Here is a 22,689-nt window from a genome sequence, read left to right as displayed (position 1 = left end):
CGATAATCAGTGAAGAGAAAACCACTAATCTCTCTCAATTTATGATCTCGCCCTAAAAGCCATTGGTAATCTAGTATGTAGCTTGGCGATACTGAACAAACGAATAGATTTATATGTTATTTAACAGTGTTGTTGGACACTTCAACTTTCATAACTCACGATTAAAATTTTTCATGCGTGAGTTGTCAGTCTCGCAACTGAACAGTCAAAAAATCATGGATGACATGAGTTGGATTATCTGTTTGACTAATCGTCTCATATTTCCACAGTTTACTCATACAAACCAATAATTGTTTGTTAGTCTGGTAGAATTATAGTAATCCTTTCTAACGTTAACAACATAATTTCGGTTTTCACGAGTTTTTGACAGACTTTATGACCAAATCATTTATGACGGCTTGAGTGCGATTGAGTGATGATCAAGCATGAGATTTTCGGAGCAGATCTCTGATGAGTTTGCTCTCGCGGAAGAACTCATTGATTGAGATTTTAGTGTGAGTCTGTCTACAGTCTATTGGCGTAGCTAGGATTTGTTCCTAAAGGGGGCATAGCCATTTTTTTACAGGAGTAATCTGCCGTTAATCGAAAGTCAGTCCAACCTAGCTGTAAAAAGTAGGGCTGTGGTGAAGTTTCCAAACTCGTTTTCCATGCGCATATTAAAACAAAATCCAGAGGATTGGAACATGTTCAAATTTTATTGTAACTTTAACAATTTGTTATTGTTATTTCACAATCATATTATCTCATTAGTTTACCTGAAAGAACATTGGAAGATATGAAAAATGAAATCAACTCAATTTTGACGAAAATGCAGATGGGACTGACTTGTGATTCACGGCAGTAATGACGTCCGCAATATCACGATTTTCACAAATTTCGTAGTTTTTACAGATTTGTATTGATTTAAATTATTTGTTATTTTGTCCCATTTCGCAACACATCAGTGATATTTGTAAATTTCATTTATTTGTAAATAGATTCATTCTTTTTGTAATCCAATCAAAAATGTTTCAAGAATTGTAGCATAAAAAACTCACAAGAAATGTCCTCTGTGTTTCTTCCTTGATCTTTTCAGGTATTCAACCATGTTCTTTGAAGTAATTCTTTTGAAAAGTCCGACAGGAATTTCTTCATGAATTATGTTCGTACTTTTCAGTGCTTCATCCAAGAATTATTTTACCAGTTTTCACTGAGTTCGTCCTGGGAATCTCTATCGAATACGAATTGTTTAAAAAATATCATGAAGAATTCCGCCAGAGAATGCATTAGAAATTCTTTTAATCATTTCTCCTGGAAGGTCCTCTAGGTACTTATTCCATATTAATTCTAATTGTTAGTTGAAAGCATACTCCTGTGTTAATTATGTTTAGAATTTTCAGGATTTTTTAAGGATTTCTCAAAAAAAAAGGAGTCGCCAAAAATGTCTTCTAAATCACCAAGCAAGGATTCATTCCTCGAATTCTTCGCCAACAGTTTTTCTAACTTTGCTTTTGAAGTTCTTTCTAAAGTTTCTCTACAGGATTGTTTGAAAAAAATGCAACAAAAAATATCCAGACATCTTGCAAAAAAATAATTACTCTTCCAGGTGTTACTTTAAGGATTCCTTGATTTATTCAACAAGAATTTTATGAGCAATAAAAAAGAATTCCATTTTGCAAATATTATTCATGATTTCTCAGAGCAGTTCTCCGCAAATCTATCTGTATTTTTTCACAGATTTATCTAAAATCAAGCACAGTTTGTTTCAACTCAAGAATAAAATTATATCTTGAAACCAATCAGGGTCGTCAATTCTTGAAAATATGACTTATAATTGCACTGAATTGCAACGCAAAAAGCGCAAGAGGCGGAGTCTGTTTGCAACATATTTAAGTTATATCAAAATTGCTTATTTGTTGCAAAATACTTAAAAGAAAAAAAGATGAATATGAACGAGAATCGGACTTCCGATCTCAAGATCGCTAATCTCCTCCTCTACTCACTACTCCTCAATTGCTTCGCCAATGCACTGTAGAAGCGAACATTTGGCCCATTAATTAAAGCTTGTTGCTTATAACTTTACTGCATCCTTCGGAATACAAGTTCTTCACTGGCGAAATTAGGCCACGCCTAAAATAATCTAAAATTTTCGCAAAAACTTCCGCGCAACACATGAGAAACACCTTTTAAACAAACAAACTGTTGCTAGACCATGTTTTCGTTGTCAGATGATGCGTAAAGTGCAACTCAACCATATTGCAACTGGATTGAAACAAACAAACTTCTAGCTGTCGTACACGTAGTTTAGTGCAATTTTCTCGCAACTGGGATGAAACTCCTTGAGTTTTGGGGGATTGGAACAAAAGTTTATGCAAGTTGCGGTTGCTTTAAAAGTAACATTAGAACCGGCATTTTGGGAGAAGTTTCAAGAGTTTGTTTTAAAAGTTCCTGAAAACATAAGGTTGATAAAATTGACTTCATTGCTATTTAGAAAGGACATTTGCAGCAAACCTTATATTGTCGTTGAACGTCAAACAAGGAGTGAAATGCATGTTCATTTCAACGGCAATGAAACTTTATAAGCCTTAATATTGATATCCAACCGAATTATAACAAGGTAAGTTACAGATGCTTTTATTGATACGGGATTGAAACCATTTTTGAAAAGCATCTCTTTAGAAAATGTTTCGCGTGCTACTTGGGAGGAGCAACATCTCGCATTCCCTCAAAACTCTCTCGAAAATATATGTTTTTATTTTTTCAAAAATGCCTAAAAGTTTTTTTTAAAGAATTTCCTAGCGGAATACGTTTAACTGTTTTTTCAAGAACTCTTCTGCGAAAATCGTCAAAGATTTTCTGAGTATTATGTTCAGGGATTTCTCATGTTATTGTTTCCCTAAGATTCTTCCGAAAAATTAGCCAGAGAATTATCTAAGCATTTTCCAGAGAACTGCACTAACGATTCCTTTGGGACTTTTTTGAAGAACCAGATTTACTAAGATTTTTTCTTGAACTTCTCAAAAAAAAAAAAAAAAAATCTGCAGAAGTTCCATCAAGTATACTTAAGGAATAGCTCCTTTTTTTGCGAATGATAGCCTCTGGATTTTTTCATAAATTGCATTTAAAAATTTATCCACTCTCCATTTTTTGGTTCAAAAACAACTTCAGGAATATCTCAATTTGTTTAGGAATTGCTTTACAAATTCCACTACGAATCACTCCATATCAGATTTCTAAAGAAACACATACAAAGAAAGGATGGAAAGAACATTTTCGGTAATTTTTTGAATAATTGCAGCTTAAATATAATTCGGAAAAATACTAAATTCCTGTCGTAAAATTAAATAATTAAACCGCAGAATTCCTACGCGTTTTATAATAAAAAATATTGGTGTTAAACAAATGGAATTTTGACTGAAAGTATTTGTAACCAAAATCTTAGATAATATATTGTATGAACTCCGAAGTTTCATGATACTATGGTGAACATATTAATGAAGAATCCCTTTTTTCCTGCCTCTAGAAATTCCAAAGAAACTTTTTTTTAAGGGTCAATTTACGACTATTTTGTAGTACTGTAGAAGTTCAAAGATTGTAATGATTTTAAATCTTAGTGGAAACTTTTGCATTACTTTGAAAATTTGTTGAGGAATTCCTGATGGACTTTAATGAATCAGGAACCATACGTATAAGAATTCTGCAATTTTTCAAATCTCCTTTAATTTACCTTTTTTAGATTATTTAAAATGTTGCTTTAAAGATTTTTGTACGAAGTTCCTCAAAGCGTCATGCAAAGGAAGGAGCAACAACAAAATGTTGAAACATGTAGAACAATAGATGGGCAATGGTACAATGAAAGATAATTTATAATCTTTTCTCTAAAGGTAAATTACAGGATAGCTAAAACTTCTCTAATGAAATAACAAATAAAAAAAATCTCAAGAAGGTCCATCAGAATCTTCTTTATAAATTATCCCTGAAATCTATCCTTCCTTGACTTCTGGTTTTATAGAATTCTGACAGAAAGCCCCTAGAAATTCTGCCCTCGTATCGCACAAAAATTCAAACCAAGAATATGGATTCTGCCAATAATTGGTGAAATTATTTCTGAAGAAGTGTTTTAAGGAAGATCAATACAAATTTATCTTAATACATCTTTTCCCCTTCCCAGTTATTTTGCTACATGTTTCTCTACGAATTGCTTTATCGTTATGCTAATTTCGGAAGAAAGTTTTCCTGGGGTTTTTCAACAAAATTCCTCTGGAAATTCGAAGACAAGAGACATTTTAAAAACAATTTTCTTTCCAATCCTCGAATAATCTGGCTGTGTGTCGATTTCGGCACATGAAGCAAAATTAAAAAAAAAACAGAAGATTTTTTGACGCAATTTGTGAAGTATTTTGGAAATATTTCTCAAGGAATTTTGATTAATTCACAGAAGAATTTTTAATGAAAATCTATCTGCGAAATATCTCTGCATTAGGTTTGATAGAATTTATGATTTTTTTGAGGAATTGCGAGGGAAACTTAACTTTTGAAAAATTAAGTAACATTTTCAGATAAATCCGGGAACATTTGACTAATTTCGAAAAGATTTGCAAAATTTCTAAAGCCACCCTTTAATACTCCTTGAAGAATTTGATTAAATCAAAATACTATAAAGAATATCAATAAGTTTTATGAAACATTTTGCTCAAATCTGTTGAAAATTATTCAAAACTAGTGGTCCCGGCAAACTTCGTCTTGCCATCAAGTAGGCTGTTGAAAAACGCCATGAAACGTGCCGTGCAAAATGGAAGTTCCGTTCACTCTAGTTTTTTCAACTTTCCCGTTAAATATCCTTTACTTTTTATATCTACAAACACGTCGGAACACCTCAGAAACATAACTATGGAAGAATTTTCAAAATCTGATAGCCCGTTTTCAAGCCATTTCGTGACATACAAACACCATTCCATTTTTATTTATATAGATAGATTGAATCAAAATCAAAGATAGCTGAATTAGAACACTATAGTCGATTTTGTAGCATTCTTTCACACCAGCTTTAAGTCATTCATCTGAAGGAAACTTGGCCATGCCGAAATTCCTTGAATGTTATGCCTTATTTTTTGACAAAAATTCTCGCTGTATATTGTCTGAGAAATTCCTTAAGTAATATTGTCTATTTTTTCAATCATTTTTTTTTTGGACATCATACGAATTAAAGTTAATGTATGGATTTAGTGAATTCCCATAAGGGTAATGATGATGTTACCACCCCTCGAGCAGGGTAAAGTAAAACATCTACCCCCAATGGTAAAAAGCGAAAGAGCTCTCTTTCGCTACTGCTATTTATCAAGCTTGCTACAACTTGCGTAACATTGCTAGTCATGAACCGATACAGATGCGATGTTTTTCTTCGTTTGCTTTGATCGTGCTACGAAAATTGAGAATGTATTCTGCAATGCCTGGTATTTTGGATTATAAACTGGTCTCTAGTAACCATGGTTGTCTAACTAACATTCCTTCCCTTCACCGATGACCATATTGGGCGTGGCCATATTTGTGCACTTAATAATGCCAAGCCCCATTCATTCAATCTCTGAGGAACTTCGATTGTTCTGGTCAATCACGCAACGATAACGGATAACGAAGTGGTTATCCATGCTCATGGTAATCTCTTTTTTGCACACAGTTTTATCACACATTTAAACGATCCGTCAAACCTGCACAATAAAAATGTCTCAAATAACAGTGAACAAAACAAGAGATAGTTTTAAAAATGTTGTAATTGTGTCAATAGTGTAAAATGTATCCGATAATCTTTTTAAGTAAGCTGAATAGTGATTGGCCTTCTTGGCAAAGTTCCATGGAAAAGTGCACAAGTATTCAATTACACAAACCAAAATTGACACTCCAAATCAATGTCAATGGTTTTGCAACAGAACAGCTCTATATGGGACCAAAAATGTCATTCGAAATATTCCGCTTTTTACCCTAAAAAGGTTAAGCGAACAGCACAACTCGGTCAACTCTACAAATCAATCGTCGGAATGTTTGTCCTCCACCGCCGCTGAAATCGACACACAGCCAGGGATGTGCCAAAACGAGAGCACGGACTTGTTTCTTATCCCGAGCAAAGTCGAATACCAATCGCAAGACATAGACAGTTTTATAATCACGAATTCAGCTTGTATTTTTTTTGTTTTGTTTCTTGCATCAAAATACATACTTGTTTTTAATTATGAATCGTGGCTAACCAGCCGAGTGGAAGTTCAACAACTACCGAAAAGATAAACATTACATATACTTTGCAATTGGATTAAATGGACAAATTGATGTGAAGTTTTGCGAAAAAGTTACACGTCTTCTCAGTGTGAATCGAACTCACGACTCCCTGATCTCTAGTTAGGGCGCGTTACCCCTACGCCATGAGAGGACTCATGAACGCAGAAGTTAACCTGAATACCGCTTCTGCTTCATAAGCAGAAAGTCATAGGTTCAATCCCATGCCCGTCCCTTTCCTCGTACTTTGTAGTTGTATTTTTCACTTGCATCTATCTACCACTCTTAATATATCACAGTTGATCAATCACAGTTCATAGCATTTGCTACAACCCGAGACAGACATAAATAATCCGTTTCCCAACGCTTTTATTCTTTCATTATTCTTGCACGCTTTTCCTTACGCCTGATACATAGGCAATCTGCTAACCAAACAGCAAGCCTCTCTGCCATAAAAATTACCCCACCCTTTCACCCTTCCCGAATGAACTGACGTTTTTTTTTTCCTTCTTAGGCTGATACAAATATTAATTTTCTTTTATGTCCGAGACCACTTGGAAGGTACGAGGGGGGGGGGGGGGAATAAAAATAAATAAGGAACCAAACATTAAAAAAAAGTTATGTTTTCGAATTTTTATTTTTAACGATAGTTGTTAAACTTTTTTCAATCGTCATCTGGATCATTATTTTACCTGATTTTTACTCTAAAAATTAAACTAATGTCAAAAAAATGACTGATGTCAAAAAAATGATGAATCTTTTTTTATCTCCCCTTAAAAATTTTCGTATTTTTGAAGGGGGGGGGGCTGACATAAAAGAAAATAAATATTTGTATCAGCCTTATTTATTTATTTATTTTATTAAGCTGAATTCGCCATTAGGCATCACGCCAGTCGAGTGCAGTTTGATATCTGAACACTTGAACAGTATCTGAATACACACTACTACTACTAATGATGGTCTATTTTTGGATCTGACCAGGACGATGATGCTTCTTTACCTCTGCACGCAGGTAGAGTGAAGATCACGTAGATGTTGTTTGCGATGTTGCTGTCAGTCCATCAGAAGGGAACGATGAGAAGTTGTCCATTATCATTGCCATTGGTCGGGTTGCCGGTTATCAGGATCATTAAGAGCAGATACTCTAGAAGAGGGGCAAGGTGCCAAGCCGCTTCCATGCAGCTTGACGAAAAGTTGTGTTGGGGGGGCTGGGAATCAATTTGCAAAACATTGCCGATCATGGACCGATACAGATGGGATGTTTTTTTTTTCGCTTGATTTGATCGTGGTTCGAAATCAAATGAGAACGAATTCTGCAATGCCTGGTCATTAAGTGCTTGTTATCGGAACTGAACGTGTTATCTTTTCGTTACCTAACTTTGCTCGGGATATGCGTTCGCTCGAATGGGGTGCTGCTAAAACAAACAAAAAATTCGAGCAGCCAAAGTGAGACTTTACCGTCAGCATGCGGCAGCTGGATGATCGTCGAATTTCGTGACTTGGTCACGATCTTGCGCTGATAGCGTGCGTTGTACCCTAGTCTTATGTCTCCATCAAAACATTACATAACTCCACGCAATGGACGAGATTCGGAGTTTTCTAATTATCAGATGGGAAATTCATCAACCGCGGTTTGGAAAGCACTTATTTCAATCTTACTCAAAAAGAAATGAGTTTCGCAGCTGTTTTGTTTCAGTCGTTGCGTACGTGAGTCAATGTGGGTTTGGTTTGCGATCTCTTCATCAAGCGCGGGGGTGAACAGCGCAGTAAATGATCCCGTTAAATTTGCCGGACTAACTGATTTTTGTGGCCGGTAATGCACATTCTAATACGATTGCTTAGTCACATTCTTGGAGAGAGTTTGTAGTGTTCAGAGCAGTGATGAGAAAAGTACTGGAGCAAACATTTACCGCCTCTACATTTACATCTTTCTACACGACCATCAAAATCCAAAGCAAACTATGACCGTTCAAAACCAAAAAATGTCACGGCTCTTCAAAACTGTAATCTTCTTCTTCCTAACGTTTTTCAACCCTGAATGCGAAATGACTCGAGCACTGTGGTGACACGATTTTTGCGGTTTTCGGGGTTTTGCATTTTTGCTCGATAAAGGTAGCATGAAATTGAACTTGTTTATATGTATCGCAACGGAATGATTGTGCTCTTTCTGTTAGAGCTAATAAATTTCAATTAGATGAAAACACTAGCGAAATATTAGCGATTGAATGATTTAACACTTTTTTCAATCATTCACCTTGGAATAGCTGCCCGAAAACGGTCATAGTGGAGAGACAAAAACAGTCAAGCAGTGTGTGAACCGTTGGCAGCGCAACGTCTGATGGTATTGATGCTGCTGCTGCTTTGTGTTTTGGTTGAATGGCAGAATCGATGAACTGTGGTGAATTGTGGTCACAGTTCCCAAGACTGGTTCAGAGAAACGATTACTTCTTCTTCTTGGCATTACATCCTCACTAGGTCAGAGCCTCACGGTGCCCCGACAGACCGTTATTATGCAAAAAAAAATGTCCATCAAATCTGAGCACAGGGCTCGATTCCTGAGGTCATTCTCAAAAATTCCTGAGGTCAAAAAATCCCTAGGAGGAATCTCGAGAAATCTTGATTTGAAGTTTTTGGCCTAAAAATTCAATATGATCCATATTGAAATTTTGTAATAGCACTGAAAAAAAAACCTATAAAAACACTCAAAAAGTTGGTAAAACTGTTCTCAACTAGTATATAACGATTACCGTTGTTATAGTTATAATTTTTATAGAAATACTTACAACTGACTTAGCATACCAGAGTGGCTTAAATATGTTTTAACATGGCTTAAACCAGTAAGCTTAGTTTAAAGTAATGAAATCTAAGAAATAAATTCCAATATACAATTGATGGTACGTTCGATAAACGTGAAACATTCAATGGTAAATATTTTTAATTTATAGTTTCTTTTCGACTTTCACACTAAGTGACCAGCCACCAAAGTCTGCCGTATTTATTTTGCCTAATAAGCTTTGCTTCTTTGTATATCTGGCACTACCCTGTTTAACATTCTTTGCCACAACAGTATGATAATTATACGGGAAATAGGATTGTCATATGTCACAAGTGTTCGAAGATTATCAAAGTTTTTATCAACTTCAAACAAATCCCCAATAAGTACTTCTTTAGTATAAATATCACTAGGACTTTCAACAAAGACACTTTCACTCTATAAACCTGCAACCATTTACTTCGTTTTATTTTTTCGGGATTCATCGTCACTCCGTTTATTGATTTACAGGTCGCGTTCAACTCAGTAACGAAAATCTAGCTGTTGCAGGTAATATCAAAGGCGTAAAAATAAGACTTAAAGCTGATTAAGCTGGTAAATACAATCAAGTGTAAGAATTGTTGACGAGGAGCCTATTTTTTGTAAGATTACATAAAATGGAAAGCGATGAGTTTCCGAACTTACTGTTCAACATATAATCCTCAGTACTCCTTGATTTTGCAGACGATGACTTCATTGGAGTCAATCGCAGTGCAGTAAAGCAGGTCTTCACTGTTTTACAGATGGACAACTAGGATAAGCTTGTAATGCCATTTACTCTACCCAAACGTATATGGTTGCATGTAGAGAAAGAAGCAAGTTCAGATGTGTTGGTGCTCAAGTAGTGCTAGATGGAGATGTAGATGATTTTGTTGAAGAGCCATATAACACTTGTGACGTATGATAATAATGTTTCCCGTGTAGTAAAAACACGTGTACTGGTTGTGAGTATCTCCTTTTTTGGATTACGTTACTAGTTAGACCCGCAACTTGCAAAGGGAAACGACATTTCCACACTATTGCTTGAAAAAGGCTTATCTGACTTCATACATACTCTTAATAAGCTGTAGTTCAGCTACCAATGTTACCTGGGTTATTTCGTTAACATCTTCGCCAAAACACCTCGCGATCCTTTATCGTACAACAGTGAAAAGAGTTTCGAAAACTGGATCATTTTTCAATAATAATTCAAAGAGAGCAACAATGAATGCAAGCATACCTAAATGAAACATCATTGTAAATTTGCCCTTTATGAAACGCTTAACGCAAACAGTTGAGATACTAGCTCTAATCGACTTTAAAAGAATTCACATGGCTTATCTTCTAATTATTATTGTGCTACATTTATTCTCAGATCCTATTTTTCGGAATAACCACATTGTTAACTGTTAATTTATTTGATTAATCTTTCAATCGGTTCAATATAGAAAACAACAATAAATTAAATTAAAACCAGTGAACTATGAAAAAAACATACTTTAGTCACTCCGGTAAGTTTTTTTGTTTTTTGTTTTTATGGCACTTTGTGCTCGTGGCCACTACTGTGCCGGAATCAGTTGATCTGTAGCTTCTTCTTTACCGATACAGATCTATTTTCAACTTATCTATATTTGCATCTTATTTTCACTCTCTCCTACTCTTTTACTCCCACACCAAGCAGGTAGGAGAGAGCTCTGTTGTTAGTGAGGCTAGCTGCCTGCGAAGAGGGTCAGTTTGTCTCAGTCACCATCTGATACTGACGGAGAATGATGTGCTCCCCGAAGCACGGTCCTCCGTGAGGCGTCTTCTGATGGCTGGACGGGTTTTTTTTTGTGAAGGGGCTGGGAATCGAACCCATGACCTTCCGCTTATGAAGCGAAAGCGTAACCTCAAGGCTACAGACCCCCCATACTCCGGTAAGTTATTTCAGTTGTAATTTTCAAATTGGAACAACGGTAAGAATTTTATACTAATAGAGAACAGTCTGGCCAACTCTTAGAGCATTTTTGTAGATTTTTTCAGTGCTTTTGCAAAATTTCAATATGGATTATATTAAAATTTTTAGTCAATTTTTTTTAATTGGGCCAGAGGTGCAGAATGACCTCAGGAATCGAGCCCTGTGCTCAGATTTGATGGACATTTTTTTTGCATAATAACGGTCTGTCGGGGCACCGTGAGCCTGCTTCTCAGCTTAGTGGTTAGTGTTCAATGAGCACTTCCACAGCTATTAATAGAGAACTTTTTTGCCAAAGTTGTCATTTTCGCATACGTATATCATGTGGCTGGTACGATGATACTCTAGGCCCAGGGAAGTCAAGGACATTTGCGTTGTGAAAAAATCCTGGACAGACATCGAACCTAGACACCTTCAGCATTGCTTTCCTTTGTAGTCGTGGAGTTCGTAAAAAAATCAATTGTGTTCTGGAGTTGTTTATATTGAAGAAAGGGGTTTCTACAGTATTCTACACAAATTCTGTCACAAGTTTGGTCTGAGTTTTTAAGACTTGCTTGCTTTTGAATTCTAGATTCTGCCAGGATTCTTGTTGAATATTCTGAAATTCACTCACTACTTTTGCTACTATTTGTCTGTAATCGAAATTCGAAAAATTTTCCTCGATTCATTCCGCAGATTTGTAAAAAAATGCTTCATTTAATTCGTTTCGTAACTGTATTTAAAATCTTCAATGAATTTCTCTAAACAATCTATCACGAATTTGTTTTTCGGAGTTTATGTATTTGGTAAGCTACGAGTTTTTTTCCGACTGAAATCAGAAATTTAAAAATCAAGTCTTATCCCAGACAGATAACTGTTAATAAATATTTCAAATTACTGCATTTTCCTACATTCTAAATTCACTCAATATGTAGGTTGAATTATCTCCACATATAACATATTTTCATTTCCAGTCATTTTTATGACTAATACTTGTAGTTTTGAAGTCACCTTTAGGGAACTGTTTCGATCATTTTGGTCACTAAAATCACTATTATTTGCTGTCTGACCACTACCAGCCCTGTTATTAAGATTTGTTTCCATCTGCTTTTTCTTTTGACTACACCCATGGTCTCATATTCCAACACTATGTTGAAATAGCTAGCAAAGGTCCAGTGCAAACAGAATAAGAATATTGCAATGCTCATTTTCTAAGACTGATATGTGTTATTTGCATTCCGTATCCAATGATCAAACTTTTGAATCTTATTTTTTCTCTTCTCTCATTTTCAGCGTTCTAATCTTCCCACCGGTAAACAACTATCGGCGCTTCCTGATCCACAAGGTGTGCGAAAGTGTCACCGCGGACCATGAGTTGGTAACGTTCTCGATCGGTGTCGGCAGCGAGCGGCGCACAGTGGTCTGCTATCGTCATCAGCTGCTGCGAGACGTCAAGGCGACTTCGACCAAAAGGTGAGTCAGATTCCCGAAAGATGTTGAAATACGGCTAGAGTAGAGTAGAAGCACCGGTTTTGGCCTCAGAGGAAGATTTATATGGCCTCTATTTGTATCACCAGTACTTCAAATGAAAGCCTTCAATCCAAATTATGTATGAAAAATATCTAAACTGAGCAGAAATCTTTTTTTTTTGCATTGAAAATTACGATTGTCAATTAAGGCCACCAGAACCAGTTTCGGCCACATCTTTAACTTTGGTTTCTAAAATTGGCATTCATATTGTTTTCTTATGAGAACGGCCAAATTAGGAATACCCTGGCGAAATTACGAACAGCATAGTCAAATTAGGGGTGCAGCAGTGAAAAAATTCAAGAAAAAATAAAGTTTACAAAATCGGACGAATAAAAGAATGTAGCTCTATTATGTGAATCTGAATTAGCTAAACAGAAAATCATTCACGTTTATTAGATTTGTCAAACAGTGTGTAACCTATTATAGCTATCATTAGCGCTATGACTGAAACCGGCGCTTCTACCCTAGCAACATCCCCCGCTTTGAGTCATTACCTTTTGTCAGTTTGCGAATTTTATCCCATAAAAATTTCTCGTGCATCCTTTAACACCTATAAATACCGAACAATACAATGCTATCTCCCACTCAGAAGCACAAATTAGCCGTTCCACTCTCGTAGCACCACTAAAAATAACCCAACGCCATTAAAAAGCATACGCGCGGGTAACATTTCAATGACCCTGTCCGTTTGCACGTTTGGCTCGATTTCGTTGGCAAGAATATTCACCGAAATATTTGGAAATCAATTTTATGTCTCAATTATTCATATCGTGATTATTCACTTTTTTACACCATTCGTTGGAGAACCAAAGTGGCTATTAGTAATCACTAATCCTTTGATCTGGGTCAGCATTTTTGTATTTTTTTTCTCTACACCGTGGCGCGGCCTTCATTTCGTTTTAGTGTTATTTCTTTGTCCTACCGACAAGCGCGATGTCGCTACAGCTCCACACGAGCACCGAGCTTTGCCGCTTCTGATGTCGACCTAGGTATGGTAGTAACATCAATAAACGGCAACCTGTGCGCTGCGGCTCGATTTTGCTCATTCTGTGCGCGCTTTTGTGCGTCCCATAGTGTCTCCGTGAAAAGTGTTGACTCGTAGTCTAGACTGGTTCATGAGCTGTACGGTATATGCCGATCATGGTCTTAGGTGCAGGGTTGAGAAAAATCTTGAAATTCACTCTACAGTAGCCAAGCTAAGCAAATCACTGTCAGTGATGACAGTGAAACTCACGTCCATCGCTGCTGAAGGCAAAAAGCCTTGAAAAAGGCAAAACACCCGCTGTTAATGACAACCCAAAATTACTGTAGGAAAATGTTCTATTTTCCGCATTTAGAGCCTTCAATGACACTAATGATTTAAAAAAAAAACATATGCTACTTGATGAGATTTAAGTTTTTGAACTACTATACTGGGAAGAGACACGTGAGTTTCTCGAAATTCAAGCTTACTACTATTACCATTCCCAGCACTGCTGAGGTGAATTAAATGTCAAATGACTAAGTTGCCCAAAATGTTTCTCGAATTATTTTGTAAGCTTTTTGGACGTTTTACTATTTTTGCGGGCTAGGGAGCTATAACGGAACAGAATGCAATTTATTTTACTCTCTTTTATATTATTTTTTTCTGGCGTTACGTCTCAACTAAACCAGAGTCTTCCTCTCTGCTTGATGTTCTTACCATTTCCACAATTATTAACTGAGAGCTTACTTCGCCAGCCGATAATGTTTGTATTTGTGTACCGTTTGGCAAGCTAGATACACTATACCTTGCAGAGTCTGAAAAATTTCCAACTTTAAAACTCGGCCCCGCGACTTTTCCTTTAAACTTTTTTAGATTGGGGATGTCATATACTCGGGGTTGGATCGCAGATAGCGACTACTAATTATACAGGAGAAAAGGAAAAGATTGGTTTTCTGTTGTACAATTATCATTAGTGATGGATCTTGATAGTATATCATTTTCAGGATGTCTATAAAGGAATTTATCATAAAAGATTTATTTGAAAACAACGACGCGACGACACAACTTGACTGGAGAAAAAGTTTAACCGTACGACAATCAAACATGGATATCAATATACTTCGAAAAGGAGCGAAGTATACTCATGTATTCTAAATCAAAGACCACCAACGCTTTTCTATAGCTATTATAAGAAATACTTATAAACGAATGAATGCTCGAAGTCGGGAGTCCAGAATTTAAATTAGTATGGAATTTAATTTAGAACATAACTTTGTATCGTATCCAAAATTACTGCATATCGAGCAGTTTCGACACAATTAGAGTGTCCATCCCGGGACATCCCGGGACAAAAAATCCCGGGATTTGGCAAATTTCGGGATTTCCCGTTTCCCGGGATTTTATTTCTGACATCACGGGAATCCCGGGATTCCCGAAATGTACGCAGAATTTGATGAAAACCACTAAATTTAAATGAAAAACAATGACATTTTTTCTCACTATCACTTATTTGATAAAGTAGAAGAGCATAATCAAAAAGAGAATGAACGTGTAATAATTTTCATAAAAAAAGCAATTTACGAATCAACGAAACACAATTTTTTATTTATCTAGTTGCGAAGTTTTAATGCTTTTATTTTCAACATTAGCCGTTATTATCAGCCTATGCTGAGATAACAAATTTGAAAGTACACCTCAACTGCCGCAACTCGCAAGTCAGAACCATCTGTAAAAGGTAAGCATTGAGAAAATTGACTGAGAAGTTTTTAATCTCGTTTTCCATACAAAGATTAAAAAAATTCCAGGAGATTGGAACATGTTTCGATCTCAATGAAATTTACATAATTTGCTTTTCCCCCGTTACCTTTCCAAGAAAAATATAAAGATGACCAAATAACGATTTATTTTTGTGTTACACGATGCGAAAATCTGCAGTGGGACTGACATGCGTTTATTTTTTATTATGGGACAATTCGACTTGGTGTTTTTTCCTAATTTTACTGAACAAAATATGATTTCTCATTAGTGCAGCCAAAACATCATTAGAAGATATAATAAAAACTGATATAACTCAATTTTCACCAAAATACAGATGGGACTGACTTGCGATTCACGGTAGTAAACTCCAGTCAATAATTTTCAGTAAATGACTTTTAGCATGATCTACAATACCTTCAATGATCTTCAACCATTTCTTATATTCTAAAGATTTTATGACTTTTCAAATGAAGCAAATTGCTTTAAAATTATGACTTAAGTTTTCACCATACTTCCATTCATAAAAGTTATAGAGAATTTGAAAAAAAAAAAACAATAAATCAATAGCAAACCCGTTATTAGTCAAGCTAAGTTTTGATTTTTGTTGGGTTACTTCATCAAAATAAGATAGTCTTATCTGAAATGTGATATGCTATAATTAACATATTATTTTGAAAATTTACATTATCTGTTTATTTCATTGAAAAAAAAAATGATAGTGTTAGATTTGTACTTCCATTTCAACCGAAATGCTAGTTTTATTGAAAATTTGCTAAATCTCGGGATCCCGAGATTTCCCGGGACAAGCATAGAGTTTTGTCCCGAATCCCGGGACGAGCAAAATGGCCGGGAAATGGACACTCTAGACACAATTGGTGTGTGCGGCCCGCGAAGAGTTTGAAAATTTTTCTCAAATTTGGACCGTTAACTGTTCTATAAACTTGAACTTAGAACATAAATACCAAAGCAAACTATTCCAACTTTTGATTCGTTTTTCAAAGTGTTAACTGTAGTCCCATCAAATACCGAAGAAAGCATACGATAAATGACTCTGAAGGATTTTTTTGTGGTAGAATACACACATTTCAAATCGACGTAAGTAACTTTCACACTGTTTTACGATAAAATTGAAACATTTCTAAATCTATTTTAAAATAAATCTTCATTTTTGCATTTTTTTTTTTTTCTTCATGTGTATCCTCAGAACTTTACATGCAAACAGCACGCGTCCAAAAAATCTGATTTTCTATCATTTTCCCACAAAACAAAATTAGAAGACAATTACTTGCGATGTTTTTGTACCAGTGTAAGAATGACTCAAGGTTCGGGGTAGTGCTTCGTGAAGCCCAAGCAAGACAGTTCGATTTTGCGTCGTCACTCTGGAGGGATCGCTTTTGCTACCCAGTAACTATTGAGCAAAAATATTACTGCACAATCGACAAGCATTTCGCGAAATACTATTTATACTAAAAATAAACTATTGTTTTCTCTTTTGATTGCCGGCATTCAAAAGATTAAATTGAAAACACTTAAACAACAAATGTTTATGGTCTATCGCCAGCTTTCTAGGCGAATCCTGACAATATACCTTCTTCAACCTCCAACTCCGTAGCACTTATGAGGGTGTCGCTGAGTCGGTGGCCTCTCATTAAGTAAGTGCTACATCAACATTTCCTTCCCCTATCCCAAGTTATGGTAAAGATGGGCGTGGCCGGGAATAGTGATATTCATGCTTTTAGTATTCTTGTTTATGATTTGAACAAGGTATACTCCCCTGCCTTGTTCCTGAAAGTAGTCAGAATGAGATTATTAAAAAGAAACATGAATGTTGCTAGTATCCAATCTACGAGGCATACCGTAACTACGCTAACGCTAACGCAGTGTAAGAATGACTCAAGGTTCTGTTTTGATTTGTGGTTAAGCCACTTTGTCTCTCCATAGAACAGATCGGTGAAAGTAGTGTATAGGTTGCGAAAGTCGAAAACCTTACTTATGTCGTTTTGCAATTCCGAAAATTAAACGTTATGAAAGAGAACATCGAGATGGTTCAAGGTGAACCGTGAAGTATTTTGTCTGTGAAACACGTAAGATCGGTAAACGGCCACGAAGTCCACAAGTGGGTCGATGTAACTCGATGTTTGACGCCATTTTGAATCCAAAATGGCGACTTCCGGTTTGTGAAAATCACTTGCAACCCGTTTCAAAAATACCCATATTTAGTGGGTTTGAAGTGATTTTCACAAACCGGAAGTCACCATCTTGGATTCAAAATGGCGTCGGACATCGATTTCCGTCATCTACCCATCGGTCCCGTTCCAAAAATACCCATATTTAGTGGGTTTCAAGTGATTTTTACAAACCGGAAGTCGCCATCTTGGATTTCAAAATAGCGTCAGACTATGGTTTACGTCATACCTATTGATACCCTTGAGAAGTACCACGGATAAACCCCACCTCTTCGCAAAACTTCTCGAGAAAAAACGAAAAGCTTTATTACGCCTCTAATTCTTTTTACGTTCAAAATTCGAACTTACGCTCCCTCTTTTTACGGTCCGAATTCCAACTTACGCTCCCTCCTTTTACGCTCCGATTCTTTTTGCGCTCCCCCAGTTAGGGGCGTAAGAAGAGGTTTGGCTGTACTTGAAAGAATCAAAATAATCAAGGAATCCTTGGCGTAATAGAGGAATTCCTGAAAGAATTTCTAGTAAAAAAATAATATGGAGCTTAGAATAGTCTTTCTACATTATTTTTTGAGTCATCTTTCCCAGACAACCAGAAGTCGCATAGCAGTATACGAACAAAGTCGCTTATTTATACAAACTGCATCATTTCCGCACTACATGGTGGATGGAATCGTTTGATCGATGAGTTTCCTCGCATAAAACGCTATTTTTTGGGTTCATATGTACATTCCATTCCGTCTCGTATACTTGTACAAAGTAAGTCGGATCAATCCGTAGCAGCTGTCAAATAAATTTTGTTATCATAAATTAAGTCGCATAAGAGTACAGACTAATTCGCAAGAAAATCTACACTCGCATTGCATGTTATGTTTCATCATATAAAATATGCACGTATATCGCCTCCACTTTTGTACGTAACAAGCTTTTTCGCGACATCTTATACGTGAAACTTTGCATATATAAGCATCGTATATCGCAAAAGGTGATTTCGTTATACGTACATTCTGGTTGTCTGGGTTGTCTCTCTCGTTAAGTAAGTAAGTGCTACATCAACATTACCTTCCCCAATCCCAAGTTACGGTAAAGATGAGCGTGGCCGGGAATAGCGATATTCATGGTTCTAGATTTAATTTTTCAGATTGGATCAAGGCTAACTTCCAATCCTTGTTTGTGAAAGCAGTCTAGATGAGACTGTCAAAGAAAAACATGAATTTAACTAGTATTCAATCTACAAAGCATACCGTATCTACGCTAACGAACGCCATCTTTGCGTGAATTTCTAAAGGGATACCAATATAAATCTTTGTGAAAATATCTCTAAGAATTCCTGGAAATTCCTTGGAGCTTCATGAAAACATTTTGGGAAGGATATTTTGGAGAAATGGAAAAATTCCTGAAAGGATCAATATTATATATGATTTGCAGAATAATATCCTCAAAGGAATAACTGAAAAAAAAAACCCGTAGCATTTATATATTTTGAAAATTTCCAAAAAACCGATCCCCAGTGGAAGATTTTAAACGAGTTGTACACTGTTGAGTTGACGATTTGTCATGTATCAGATGAGGATTCATTATATGATTATCTTGATTGATAATTCAATTTTAGTGAGATTTCTTCTTAGTAGTGTATCGGAACCCGAGGAGAAAAAAATAGCTCGCTACAACTTATACATACCCTATTTTGGTATCATACCATAATTAGGTAAGGTACCGTGGGGTAAGTGGATACAGAAAAATCAATAGTTAACTTCATTGTTATGTACAGTTAACGTGAATAATGTAATTCAAACTTTTTTCTGTGGATAACAAATGAGGGACTATAGTACTTCAAGTCGTCATTTATTTCTATTTTTCTGATTGTTATGTGTTGAGTATGAGGGACTTAAAAATTTGGGCCAAATGATCCACTTGCCCCACCATGGTGGGGTAAGTGGATCACCATAAAAAAAATCTGTTCTCGAAACAAATGTGGTGTAATTATGTATGATTAGAATGATATTACTCTCGTTCTTGTTCATAAGTGCTAGTAATGTTACATTTTAATACTGTAAAATTGAAAATGACCTTTATTTAATCAAAATATAATAAAATATATTTATATATTAGTTCACGCTAATTCGAACAAAAAAAAAACATTGTAACTACAATAACTTGGAGAAAATTTATCCAATTCTACAAAAAAGTTTTACAGAAGTATTGTAGGATTATTCCTAACGATGTTTTCAAAAAACAATCGTAGTTTAAAAATATTAGTTGCATTTACTTTTGAATAACAAACTGAAATCCTTCCATTATATTTATGATTATATATGTATCATCTGTCTAGAACAATTTATACGGTCAAATAAGGTACGATACTATGTTTTCAATTGTAAATTAGTATATTTTGCTCTTTTGCAACTCAGCTTAGATAAACCACGAAAAATTTCGCGTGAATTAAAAAAAAATTTTTTTTTGAATAAATTGTATACCAAAAAGGTAAAAAAAACTTTTAGGTGGATTGATTCAAATTTTCTATGGTCAATTTGACAAATTCAAGCTGGGAATGGAAGAAAATAAAGGAAAACAACATTTGCGGATATGAAAGCTTATTCAAATTCTGGTAAGCGGTCTGCCAATAAATGATAATAATACTTGATCCACTTACCCCACCCCATTAAAAAGTAGGGGTAAGTGTACCATGTCCAATATATTTGTATTTGTTTATAAAAATCACATATTTTTCATTGTGATTCATTCAATTAGAACTGAAATGCTCAACATGAGTCGAATTCGATTTTAGATAGAGGTACATTGGATTTTTGTTTGATGGAAAACAATTTTCAAATTAATTAATTTCTGCAGCTAACAAGTTTGCTTGTGTTAGTGTACGTGTAGTACCAGTTTTGCAATAGTATCAGTGTGGGCGTAAAAATATAACCTAAAACGAAGCAATGGTGCGAAAATAATCAACATATTCAAGTATTTAGGCTTAATATTGACGAATGATCCACTTACCCCACTGATACACTTCCCCCACTGTAGCTTATTGTTCAGTTGTCAATACCTCATTTTGGTATTATAATGGTATTTAAAAAAATGTTTAAAACAATTAAAAATACTTCATTTTGGTATTCGATAGGTATTGAGGACTGCTGGAGGTATTGAACTATTATTGAAAGAAATCACTTTTATATGAAAGTCCATCACGTATTATTTAGGTATTACAATACCTGATCTAATTATCAGCTTGGTATTTGTAGAATATGCAGAAGGTATTATTTGAGGTATTTTACCTCTTATGCAGGGCTCATTCATACCTCATTCAGGTTGTAAGTATTGCAAATTATCTGGTATGGAATACCTCAATTTGGTATTCAGTAGTTATTTTCTTCTGCTCGGGAAACAGTTTGACGGTTTTTGAAAATATATGGCTGAATCCTTAGTGAAATTTTGGTTTTTATTATTGCGAATCGTTAATAAGTTCCGCGCTTTTCAAGATTTGCGGCAAAATACCTGCCGGAATACCGATGGGATATTAGAAAAATTTCTTGGGATGTCCTCAGCATTATCTTTGGCTGATATCTGTAGTTATCTCTGGAAGATTCCTGGGGTGGTTCTCAATTTATTCTTGACAAAATGTTCGGTGGATTATAGGATATATTCACGGCTTTCAGTGCCTGAGATGCATTCATTATGTATTATTATTGGCAGATTATAAACGTTGCCCTTGTCGGAATTGAGGCATGTTAATATAAAGGTTCCTGCCAATATCTTGAAGGATTACTGGTAATATACTTGACAAGTACCAGGACAAATCTTTGTTAAATTATTGCTTAAATTTTACGAAGTAATTGCAATGGCTGCTCCAATGACAACTTCGTCCGAAGACTCCTGGTATCGAGTTTTATAAATTTATTTCTTAGTTGGGTTTGCCCGAATTAACTCCAACACAGTCGCGCCCATAATCATCACTTCACTACGTGTATAAAAAAATGAGCTTTTCTCAAGATACGTGTACTAAATACACGATGCAGTCAGATTTTGGGTATTTGATTTGGGTCAGATTTGAATTGTAACAAATCCTAGGTCTTCATAAACATTACATTGTGTTTCGTAAATTTTCAAAGAAATATTTTCAGGGGGCTGTGAGAGGCTTGTAGAAACTCAAAGGGGGTCGTAAATCCAAAAAGGTTGGGAACTACTGTTCTATGTAATATAATCCATTGAAAACTCAAGTGATTTGGATGATGCCGTTGGTACTACGTCATCCTACATTATAGAAACTTTTGAAGAAGCAAGTCCACTGCGGACTGACTAGGCTCAGGAAACAATGTAGAAGGAGTTGGTACAGCCACCGTTCAGCTGGATCAGAATTGCAATGCTTACAAGAAGGCTCTTCGTTCTGCTTAACGATAAGGCTGGAAAAACCTCTGTACAAATGTTTGCAGTTTGAGTAAAGTCAGTCGGCTGAATAAAATCTAAGGATTTCCAAGTAAACGAAATTCGCTCACCTCATGGTGGCTTCACTTCTTCTGATGAAGAAGTTTTATAATGTTTATTCAATACACATTTCCTCGTATGTGTAGTCATAGCATCTATGGATGAACCAAATGTCCAAGTGTACCAAATGGCTGGCTTCGGCTCGCAGTATCGTGACTACTGAATCGATTCAATGGGCACTTAATAGTTTTGCTCCTTTCTAATCTCCAGGAGCAGATGGGATTTATTCTGTTCTGTTCTAAAAGTGATTTGAGTTTATCAAACATGTTTTGAAAAAAGCTACTTGTAAGCAGTTTTGCTACCGAATGTATGCCCAGATCCTGGTGTGATATTACTGTGAAGTTTATTCCGAAAGGAAGACGTGCGTTGTGTAAAGAATCGAAGAGTTTTAGACCAAACAGTCTTACCTCTTATCTTCTGAAATGTTTGTAACGCATTATCAATCATCACATCCGTGATATCTATTTGGGAAACATGCTTCCTCATGTGAATCAACATGCTTACCAATCTGGAAAGTCCACAGTTACTCTTTTACACAAAGTTGTATACGATATCGAGAAAGCATTCACTTAGAAGCAATCCTGCTTGGGTGTCTTCTTGGATATTGAGGGTGCCTTTGATAACGTGTCTTGCGATGCCATATTGGAAGCTGCACGAAACTATGAGCTACCCACTCTGATTATTAATGGATTTACCAAATGCTCGAAAACCGATATCTCTTCTCGACTTACGTTAAGCTGCGATTCGGAAATTCAGTGTTTACGGATGCCCCCAAGGGGGAGTCTAACCGCCACTTCTG

At 35.8% G+C, this 22,689-nt stretch overlaps 1 protein-coding gene across 1 annotated transcript in view; it reads left to right on the top strand.

Annotated features, from left to right (window-relative positions):
- Positions 1-22,689, top strand: part of LOC5566156 (uncharacterized serine-rich protein C215.13) — a 141,326-nt gene that overhangs the window by 11,166 nt on the left and 107,471 nt on the right. Inside the window, exon 2 of the mRNA XM_021852572.1 lies at positions 12,264-12,443. The gene's annotated coding sequence lies outside the window, so the exon portion shown is untranslated. The remainder of the gene's footprint in view (positions 1-12,263; positions 12,444-22,689) is intronic.

Source organism: Aedes aegypti, chromosome 3 (genome assembly GCF_002204515.2).
Source record: "Aedes aegypti strain LVP_AGWG chromosome 3, AaegL5.0 Primary Assembly, whole genome shotgun sequence".
Lineage (NCBI taxonomy): Eukaryota > Metazoa > Arthropoda > Insecta > Diptera > Culicidae > Aedes > Aedes aegypti.
Note: the sequence above shows the minus strand (reverse complement) of the source record. Positions and strands in the feature narration are given on the sequence as shown.